This window comes from Hylaeus anthracinus, unplaced genomic scaffold, assembly GCF_026225885.1.
Source record: "Hylaeus anthracinus isolate JK02 unplaced genomic scaffold, UHH_iyHylAnth1.0_haploid 11989, whole genome shotgun sequence".
Classification (NCBI taxonomy): domain Eukaryota; kingdom Metazoa; phylum Arthropoda; class Insecta; order Hymenoptera; family Colletidae; genus Hylaeus; species Hylaeus anthracinus.
In genome coordinates this window covers 16,742,345-16,752,860 of record NW_026534337.1, presented here as the reverse complement: position 1 = coordinate 16,752,860, position 10,516 = coordinate 16,742,345, and the positions used below count along the sequence as shown (strand labels likewise).

The 10,516-nt window shown below is 40.8% G+C and overlaps 1 protein-coding gene across 2 annotated transcripts in view; it reads left to right on the top strand.

Annotated features, from left to right (window-relative positions):
- The first annotated feature begins 7,048 nt into the window (after window positions 1-7,048).
- LOC128887565 (uncharacterized) overlaps window positions 7,049-10,516 on the top strand; it is a 191,656-nt gene continuing 188,188 nt past the window's right edge. For both annotated transcript variants that reach the window (XR_008460061.1, XM_054143597.1), the window contains exon 1: window positions 7,049-7,052. The gene's annotated coding sequence lies outside the window, so the exon portion shown is untranslated. The remainder of the gene's footprint in view (window positions 7,053-10,516) is intronic.

The window sequence follows — 10,516 nt, the reverse complement described above, 5'->3', positions numbered from 1 at the left end:
CGGTTTTATTATCGAGAAATATTTATTATATATGTAGACTTTTAATTAAATTTGTCTGTGTATCATTCGAGATTCTAAACTTTCCTTTGAAATTCTCCTGTCGTGACGAAAGCATCGATACCATAATGATTGGGATAATAATATAATTATCAACAACGGTACTGATAATACCGAACATCATTGGCAATTAAATCATTATTATTTAGCAATTACGTATCTCTTAATAACTATGTATTACGTTCATACTACTTTAATTGCTATTACTTTTAATTACAATAATGACTCATAGTAGCTAAACAGGGCAGATACGCGAAACGATACTCGATTATCTACATTGGTAAATAACGGGTGATCGTTAACGGTTAGTTATCGCGCAACATTCGCGGGACATGCGTAATAAACGCGATAAAAATCTGATTATGATTCCTCTCGTTGAACGTGAAATCTGTTACCTTATTGACATTTTCCACCGAAAATATGCTCATTAAGCCGAATGGATTTCGACTGTTTGCCGGATCGCGCGCGCACGTAGAAACGTAACATAATTTTCAAGCTAACGGTCAAATACGTTTCCGTAAATAATTCAGAGATTATTGGTGGAAAATATCACGTGGTCAGAACAGGATCTCTTAAAAAAAATGGCCCTTTAGTTTACCGTGTGCAACGTTATATTTAACACACATTTACAACTAACAAAAATATTTTCTTGCTCCTAAATATACAAACGAACATGGAGTAAAAGGAAAAGTCTGGACCCCCATTAATTTCCTCGTAATTAATTCCCATGGATGACATTATCTTCGCCAATTTGGCTGCTCAAAGTCTGATAATTTCCATGCATCCGCCAGGAACGTGTCTATTAGGGGGCTGTAACGTGGTTGCCTAAACCGGACTCATTAAAAATGTAAGACCTCGATAAGACCGGTGACACGTTATTACTCGTTTGTTACCCAGAAGATTGCGGTTCGGTCGGGCCCTAACTTGGGTCACGGTTTGGTCTGGGTTACAAAGGTCGACGTTTTACGAGTTTACACGTAGTGTAAGATTCGCGATAGGGCGCGAAACGTGCTCGGCTCTTCTTTACCTTCGCCCGTGGATCGCTACAGCCAGCCCAGTTCTACACTCTCGGTATACTGGGTGACCCAATAAAACTATTAGTACCCTTAATTATTTACGAAACCGAAAGTTACGGGGAACGTCGTCAAACAGAGGTTACACTCTAAACAATCGAGTAATAAGCATTTTTATACTGTTTTTGGTTTCGAACCAGAAAATTGTAATTTCGAATATTCTTCTTTGAATACTAGTACTCGAATGTTAATGTTTAAAGAGTATTATTTCTATGTTATCATTTCGGTAGAATTCACCCCAATAATGCAACGATCCTTTGTCAGAGAGAGAGAGAGAGAGAGGGAGAGAGGCGAGTCAAAACGTAAGTTTGTTATACCCCAGAGGCGAAGTTTCCTGATATCCCACAAATGAATTTGATAAGCCCATGAAACAGTATTGGTGCACCTTCGCTGCAAATATTCCGGGTGTACCAAACTATTTGCAAACACGCTGTAAAGACGCGTTATTGCATTATTTTATGACCGATTGCATCAACATCGACGCGTCACCAAGGAAGTTATACTAGAGGAAAGTTACGCCGTACGTGAAATTTCGAGTCGATCACGATAATGTTCAATAATTGTTCATCGTTGATCCTTCTCAATTGGCACACTCTGCAAATCGGATTACCCTAACGATTTGCGATATATTTATTAATTTTTATTGCTGCTAATATTATACGATGCTGATAATAATATTACTGCCAATGCAATTGGAGATTTTCAATTTGTAAAATGTCACATTTGAGTGATACTAATTTAACCACCAACATGTTCTCTCTTCTCCCAAACGTATAAAGTACTATCTTTGCCTTTCTCAAAAACCATAAACCTTCGATCGTATTCCCCAAAACTCTCGAAACCGTCCGTAGCTCCTCCAGTCAACTCGATCGACGGTACCTCGCGTCCGTCGAAAGCGCGGAAATCCGTGCCGTTTATCGGCTCGCGAAATCGCGGCGTGTTTGGCGCGAAGTTTATCGGCTTCGCGGCGATTTCTCAAACTTTCCGCCCGCTCGGATGAACGCCGACAGAAAGGCGGGATTACCTTTTCCCGTCTCCGTTCAGCATCCAGGTGCCACCCCGTACGACTGCTACCTCTTTTTCTCTTTCTCTTCCCGTCGTTTCCAGAGTCTGGAGGGCTTCCGTCACCGCTCACCTAGCCCTCCCCCTCCCTCTAGCCCCCGATCCAGCGGAATTCCTTTGGGAACTTTCCGATATTCATATCTGCTTGCTACTACATCAAAAATTCCAAGCTCGCCTCGCTCGGCCCACGAGTTCTCTCAGTTATAAAGGATTCGCAGCCACTTACGATATCAGCCTTCCATCCTATCCCAGCCATCTAGCCCTTCTACCTCGCAGCCTCTTTTCCGTACCAAACCTCCCCGCTCTTCAGACCTCTTCCTTTCGTGTTTCATCTCTCTCTCTCTTTCTCTATCTCTATCTCTATCTCTATCTCTCTTGCCGAGCACGGTGTCGGCGTTTCTTCTTAGCGCTATCCCGTGGCGGCCGTCATCAACGTCCGAAAGCCTCTCTGGATGCTCGGTCTTTTTGCGCAACCTCTTCTCCACACCCCCGTCGACCACTCGTCGGGCTCCCTCTATCCTCCTCGTCCTTTCCTCGACGTTTTCTCGCCGATCTGGATTAACGAGCCGGCCCTTTTTCCACTGGCCACTTCGAACAGTCCTGACTACGGCCATCCGGCCCGTTCGTGACTCGCCTCGAAACGAGCCTTTCGATATAGATATGTGTGCCGCGAGAGATGGGCTACTTCGCTTCTTCCTCTTCCTCTTCCTCTTCTTCTTCTTCTTCTTCTTCTTCTTTTTCTGCTTCCTTTTCTGCTTCCTTTTCCTCTCATCTGTTACTTCATTCTTCGTTCTACCCTATCACGGTTTTCTTTTTCTACCATTTTCGTTTTGTTCCTGCGCTTTGGCCCCCCTCTGCCCGCCCGTCTTTTCACTTATGCTGCGAAGGGGCGGGCGCGGGGTCGCGAAACTTTTCCTGATTTCGACTCCGATAGAATCAATATCCCGACAACTATCTTAACTGTCGGGGCTTAACTTGTTCGACCGGTTCTTTACGACGCTTGCAGTCGCGGTAGACTTGGAATCCTTTTCTTTTCTTTTTTTTTTTTTTTTTTTATTTCGTTCGAGTTCCACGCGTTTGGGATGCTTTGCGACGCGTTAGGGTGTTTTAGAGGTTGATCGGGGGATCGCGGTATGGATCAGGGGTTTCGAGCGTGCGGTTTGCGCGACGTTTTATTGTTAGCATTTTCGTACCGTCGGACCAACTGTATTTTAGTTATTCGTGATATTACGTTACTGTATGCGAACAATAAATAGAAAATTTTAATATCGACGGTGAATTTGATTGAAAGTAAGATACGAAGCTGGTGCGAATCGCACATGCGTGTCTCTATAATAAATGTAATTCCGCAAAATGTAATTCTTCAAGCACTTGTTTGAGCCAGTCTTCTGGTAGCGCAATATCTGCGAAGAAGCTTCGCAATTTTAAGAGATAATACGCAAAAACGCTTTCGATGCGGACTTGCGAACATTCCTCTTGATCGCGATGAAAACTGCAATCTTGCCTGCCGTAACAGTCATCGATAGTAAAACGAACGAAACAGAGAGTATTTAATTATATTAAACAAGTTCAGAATTATTTGATAGAATGTTAATAAGATTGGAAGTAAAGAGAACAGGTAATATGACAGATGAATGAAAGAAATACTACTTCAATGTTGTAGCAATGTTAAAATTAATATTATAGTATATACAGGGTGTCCCAAAAGTCGGGGAGGAGCCGGAAATAGGGGGTAGCTGAGACGATTCTGAACAACAATTTCCTTTGCAAAAATGTCGGATGGGGCTTCGTTAAGGAGATATTAAGAGAAAACCCCGACCAGTCGGTTATCTCCTTAACGAAGCCCCATCCGACATTTTTGCAAAGGAAATTGTTGTTCAGAATCGTCTCAGCTAACCCCCATTTCCGGCTCCTCCCCGACTTTTGGGACACCCTGTATACATAAAATTATTACAGTGAACAAACGACTTCATAAAGCTACATGAATTTATCAGAATTTATTTATTCATTCGCCAAATAAAATATTAAAAAGTGATAAAGAGATTTAATGGACCTTCAAAAAAGGTTGAATGCAATTCGAATAAAATTTCCAAGAGGAATGAACTTCACATTGATCGTAACAAGCAATTCATTTCGAAAGTTTAATTTAATTGTTGGAATCTGTGAATTAATAGAATCGATTGTATTGCCTTCGATAACATAAATGTCCAATGTATTTTTGAAAAAGTTGATGGACATTCATAAACTGAGTTGCAATCTCTTCATTTCGAAATAACGAACGTACACATCGTAGACTGCTAACAATAACCGAAGAAACAGCCTAAAGGGTTCCTTCAACAAACTCGTGAAATGGACTGCTCAAGTATATCGCTGCACGATAACTATCGTTAGACTAACTAAGTTCAACTTCAATGCAGGTTTAGTTCAATTTCACTCCGAATCTTGCTACTGTAATTCAATGTAGGTTAGTTTAATTTGCTATATTTATCTGTTAATATTATTCAAGTACTACAAGTTAGGTTTGTAGCTATGATTTGACGAGCACTATTCGGTTTTTAAAGAGGCAGGGAGATTAGTGAATTATTCGAAAGATAATTATCTTCGAGAAAATAATTGGTAATGCTTGTGAGAAATTTTTAAATAAGACGTGTTATTTTATTACGATGTACCGTGTCAAAAACAAAGACTTGGGATATTTAGAAAACATTGAAGATGGTTCGTTACGATATCGTGCAATAAAATGTATTCAATGTATTCCGAGTTTTTTTTTCGAAAAAACGTTATTTAATATAAAATACACAAAGAAGATTAAATTCGTATGTAAAAGAAATCTTTAACCGACTTCGAAAAGGAGGAAGTTACTCAATTCGACGTGTATGTTATTTTTATGAATCCCCGCCGATTACGCCGAGATGGCTTGTTGCTTCGTAAATTGAATGAAAACTTTAAAATGATACTGACATAAGATTTTCTTCTTTTTCAGATTCTCAAGATTCATCAACTCCGCTACGCATAGTTTTCAGAGGAGCGACGTCAAATTAAATATCTTCATTCGAGTAATATTACGTAAACTTAGCTAATAGAATATCCACAGCAGTGTTGCGCGAACGTCTATGAAATTTATCGTGCATTCTTGTGAACCATGTAACTACATGCAACTTGAAAGTAATTATACATCGAAGCTATTATCTGCAAGTGCATCATGCATACCAAACGGTAGAGCGATCGACCCACTTTACTCGATTCTCGTCAAACTTTAACATTTAATATCTCGAAAACCGTTCGATCTGGTAAGTTGATCTATTCCGGAGGAATCGGTTTCGCCGTACCATGAATATATATTGCCTTTAGCCAAATTGGTAAACATTCGATCCTTCGATGGATCGAGGAATGTCGATACTGCCGGACACGAGAGAAAAATTAAATCGTAGGATCGTGGAAATCGTCGTGGAAAACTTTCGTTTTCGTCTCCGACGATATATTTTTCTGTTTCAGATGTCCAAGGTACTTCCGGAGAAAGGGATATAATAAAACATAATTTAAATGCAAGATTTTAAATCGATATGTTTCGAATTAATTTTTATTTAAATCAGATAAATGGAGAGATACAAGAGAAAGCTTCTAACAAGCTTTCCTTACAAGGGAAACCCTTCTTACATCATTTACCTTTACGTGGTACACGACGCGCTGCCGTTGGCATTTCCCAACGCCAATTTCACCGGAAATCGTGCAAACGAACGAACATCCCTTTAGACGTCCGGTCTAGACTCGATACACTCGATAGTAACACTCGCCCGGGCCGAACTAACATAACTTTGCGAGCCGATGACCAAGTAAATTGCAGATACCGCATCCTCGCCGGCTGGGGATATGACCTCGATGATTATTCAATTTAATGAGCCATTGTAGACGCCCCCTGAAACGTGACGTTTACACCGCAACCGATTTCCAAGCCCCGAACGATCGGTCGTTCATGCTTAACGAGTTCGTGACACTCCGTCTCGCTCTCCCTTCGCGCGATCTCTGTCCTCCGCCACCCTCTACGTCACACCTACGGCACCTCTCGCGCCCCCCTTTGTCGGCACGCGGAACGCGTGAAAGTTGCCTTGGCCGCACGTACACGCGTCAAAGCGAGAGACACGGCCGCGCACACCGTCACGTGGAAAGGTTTATGGCGTTTCCTCTTGCTAGAATTTCGATCCTATGACAAGCACGCAATTCGAGCCCACCGATAATTAGTAGACACTTCGAATCGAATTAATCCGCAATACGACGACGGGATGGCCCTCCACGTCCGGTCATTAATTAAGGATTACCGCTCAAGGGATACCGAACGACGTCCCGAATCCTCGTCCTCGAACACAATAGTAAATAAAACCTCCGGCAGCGCGAGTGTTCATTAATTAAATTGCATTTATTCGGCCTCTCTCTCTCTCGATGAGAGCCAGCCAGGTCCAGCCAGGTTGTTTACCGTCGCCTATAAAGTAGTCCCGCGGTTATTAACGAGATCGCGTTGTTCGACGAGTAATCACCTTGTAAACGGTAACGTGGCGTTAGCTCTGGGTTAGGTCGCTGGCTTAGGTCTCGGTGTCGTTGTTTCGGACAAAGTTGGAAGGAAAGATTTCGAAGATGTTTGTAACGTAAGGGGCTACAGTTACATGTCCATTAATTTCAATGATAAATGTATATTTATTCAAGTGACGTAAATATACGTGAATTCATCGACAGGGGTTTCAAACAATTGGATGAATTACTTACTCAAATTTTTCTGTCATTCAAGCAGTCTTACTTATGATACTATCGTAGTTGCTGGAAGAGGAAAGGTCTAAACAATATAAAACTATAATTAAATCAACGCTCGTAAACGCTAAACAGACTAAAAAATTTCGTAGCACGTGTAAATAAAGGTATCGTATCAAGTCTCTGCTTGTAAATAAAATATTGATTCCAATTGTGCGATTGTGCGTTGTTAACTGATGTTGTTAGGAGAGGGGGAGGCCTAACCTTTACAATGAATTTTATTTCACGTCGATTCGATTTTTCGTTGCCGAGATATCGTCGTTTGTAGCGTGACGTAATTTTGAATCTGTCGCTATATCCGTCTCTTTCGCACGGTCGGACCTCTCGCTCGCACCAGTTCGATGACCTACCTCAAGCTTGGCAGCCGTTGGTCAATGACGACGCTGACTCAGCTCAGCGTCTTTTTACTACCGCGACTGTCGCGACGTGCGTATTTCCGCGAACGTAACTGAATCACGGCGATTCCTGGAATTTCGATTCCCATTCAACTTCCCCGTTCGCCCTAAACCCCCATGCTTTGACGCATTATATATCGCGAACCGTTTGAGATATCAACGTGGAACAAAACGCGTTCTCTGTGGGCCACTTTTCTCTGCACCCTGAAACAGATTTACTTGAAAAATTTTGTTATTGTCTTTGGTTTTGTTTTGTCGTTTAGGACAGTGATTCCCAAACCGCGAGCCGGGATATATTATAAATATGTTAAATGAAAATGTAATACGTAAAAACTCCAAAACTTACGAATTATATTATACGGTAGCTCAAAAAAAAAATAATTAATTTATACAACACGAAAGTCAGCGCGTCGAAGATGTTAATAAACAGCTTTATATAAAGTATACTTTCAAATCTCCTTTCTATGTTATGGATTAATTTAACTTCACTTCAACTGTTGAATTCATCATCTTCCGTCAGATCATAGATCGTTCTCAGTTACACTTTGTTATTCTTTCGTTGCACTTAACGAATACGTCGGCAAAGAATCAACGTATGTGGTTACACGGTCTCCTTCGCGAAGCATTAAACGTTCCAAAACATTCGCGCAAATTTATCACAATATTAGCTTACGATAACTGCACCATTATACAATTTCATTTCGAGTGTGCTGACGATACCCTCACCGTTGAATGTTTCTTATGTTAATTTCTATGTCCACGAAAGCGGAGTGACAATTTTAAACGAAAGTGTGCATGTTCCACTTGCCATATATTTATATGTCCAGTCTGTTTGACTGTACATTTTATTAAATCACTAAACGAGCTCCTGTCGTAAATGAAATTCCCAATGAAATAATTTGTACTTAAAATGTAATTGTCGCGTATTAAAACCGACCGAGTTCGATTCACCTCGTACCGTACACTTTAATCCTTCGTTTTCTCGAAAAGTAATTACAAAAATTAGTACACGTCAATCGCGAAATTGAGCGTCAAATTAACAACCAGCGACACAACAGTAATACGAAATATAATAATGCGCGTCGACGCGACTGGTTGTCGTTCTGCATAATGCTCTCGACGAGTACATATTTTCCATCCAGCGCGATAATGTATCGGCTGCCGGACGTTTATGCCGTATCCGTTTATCACACGTATCGCTTAATTAATCACTCTTCGCGCTTTCATTGTCCAAATCGGACAGAATCAATTTGGCTCTTATTACTCGCGTCTGCTTGAATTGGAATTAGTTCGCGCCCTTTCCGAAACGCTACCGCATCGGAGATAAATCGTTTGCAAATAAATTATTACAGGGGAAACTTGAACGGTACAATAATTCATAGAAGAATTAGGTGGCTGGTTGCGTTGGAGGATAATAAGGAAACATGTAATAATAATTTCAATTATTCGTGCGTTGAAAACACTTTTTTTTTTTTAAATCGTGAGAAGCTTTCGTAGTGCCTATGGAGTTGTATTAAATAGATGTGTTATTTATTATTTTACTTATTAGCCGCGTCGTATCCGCCGCACGAGGACTTTTTTCCCCGTGAAGAAAAATATCAGGAGCACACGAGCTTTCCACGCGTGCCAGTAAACTTCGCTCATCATCGTTCCTATGCAACTTTCCGCCACCCCATATTTTCTTTTCTCATACGTCTGGCCCCTTTTTATACACCCATCACCTGTTCGCTGCTTCCTCACATTAACATAGAATTTTTATCTCGCTAAAGAAATACTCGACGTAAAAGTGCGCGATCACCTTACAAACTCCGGGGCAAACTCTGGCCGAGCGTTACATATGCAAAAATAATAAGTGTACTCGTTAAAACGGAATCAACTTTTTTTTTCCGAAAGGGAAGCTTAACGAAGTAAAGTCCGCGTGTGGAGTGGTTGCCGCCTTCCTAGGAAAAATTCAGATTCCCGAGGAGTATTATATTTTTGCAGGGAAATACTACGATAGTTACGGTTTTTCGTATTTTTAATATTATATATAACTCGACAAGGGACTTGCAAAATACGAACAAGACGGGGTAATATCCAGTCTTTATTGGAGGTTTTCAATGTTTTATTTGAGTTTTTCTAACTCACATCGAAAGTATTTCTACGTAGGCAAGTTAACGTAGGAATGGAAAGTTGGTCGCAAAACGATCACGAGGACACGATTTTCACTAGTTTCACTTTGTTGATGGGACCGATGGAACGATTCGGTGTTTGGCCATCAGTCATTTCACGACGTGGAGGGGGATGGGGGTGGGGCTAAACACTATGCAACTCATTCCATTTGATCCTCGAATAACGGTCCGCTGAGAGCGTGCTCGTGTCTCTTTGAACGATATAAATGGAAAGCACCCTTTGCGGTCTTTGTGCGATGCATCCGAAGGGCAGGAAGTTGGATGATCCTGTTTAGGGTCAACGAATACCAATGCTCGAATATGGACGTCAGTTTTCCCAGGTACCATCGAGGCGAAACATTCTCCGATAGAACCGCGAAAATAAATTTTTTTTTTTTTGATTTCGACGAAGAATATATAAGATTGCACGTGGAATTTCCGCGAGGGTAACCATTATTTCCGTTGGTACAGTACCAGTGATTAGTTAATAATACGGTTAAAATAAAGAACATTTACCAAATTATCGAGTCGAACACAGGTCTCAGCTTGCCAATTCTAATAATTATAAGTATTGAAAAAAAGGCAGGTTTCAAAAATGACGGACACTGATAAATTACATTAATCGTCTCTTTATTCGGTTTCGTATAATTATCTCCGTTGGTACCAGCAGTGCGATAAAGTCATAAGTAGGCTTAGTACAAGTTTCCGTTATCGTAATCGCGTTACACGGAACATTACTTTAATGACACCGACGCAGGTATGCATATCGTTACTCATATTTATATTATATTATATGTATAATATATATAGGTATGTATTTTGTATATAACATGTGTATGCGCGTGATTATTGTACAGTGTGCGATGCGCCGTAATCTTCAAACACATCCGTCTCGAGGAAACTATGATCGTATTCACAATAGGAGAAACGCCTCCATTTCATTTTGTCCCTCGTTTACGTAAATAATGTATGTATATAT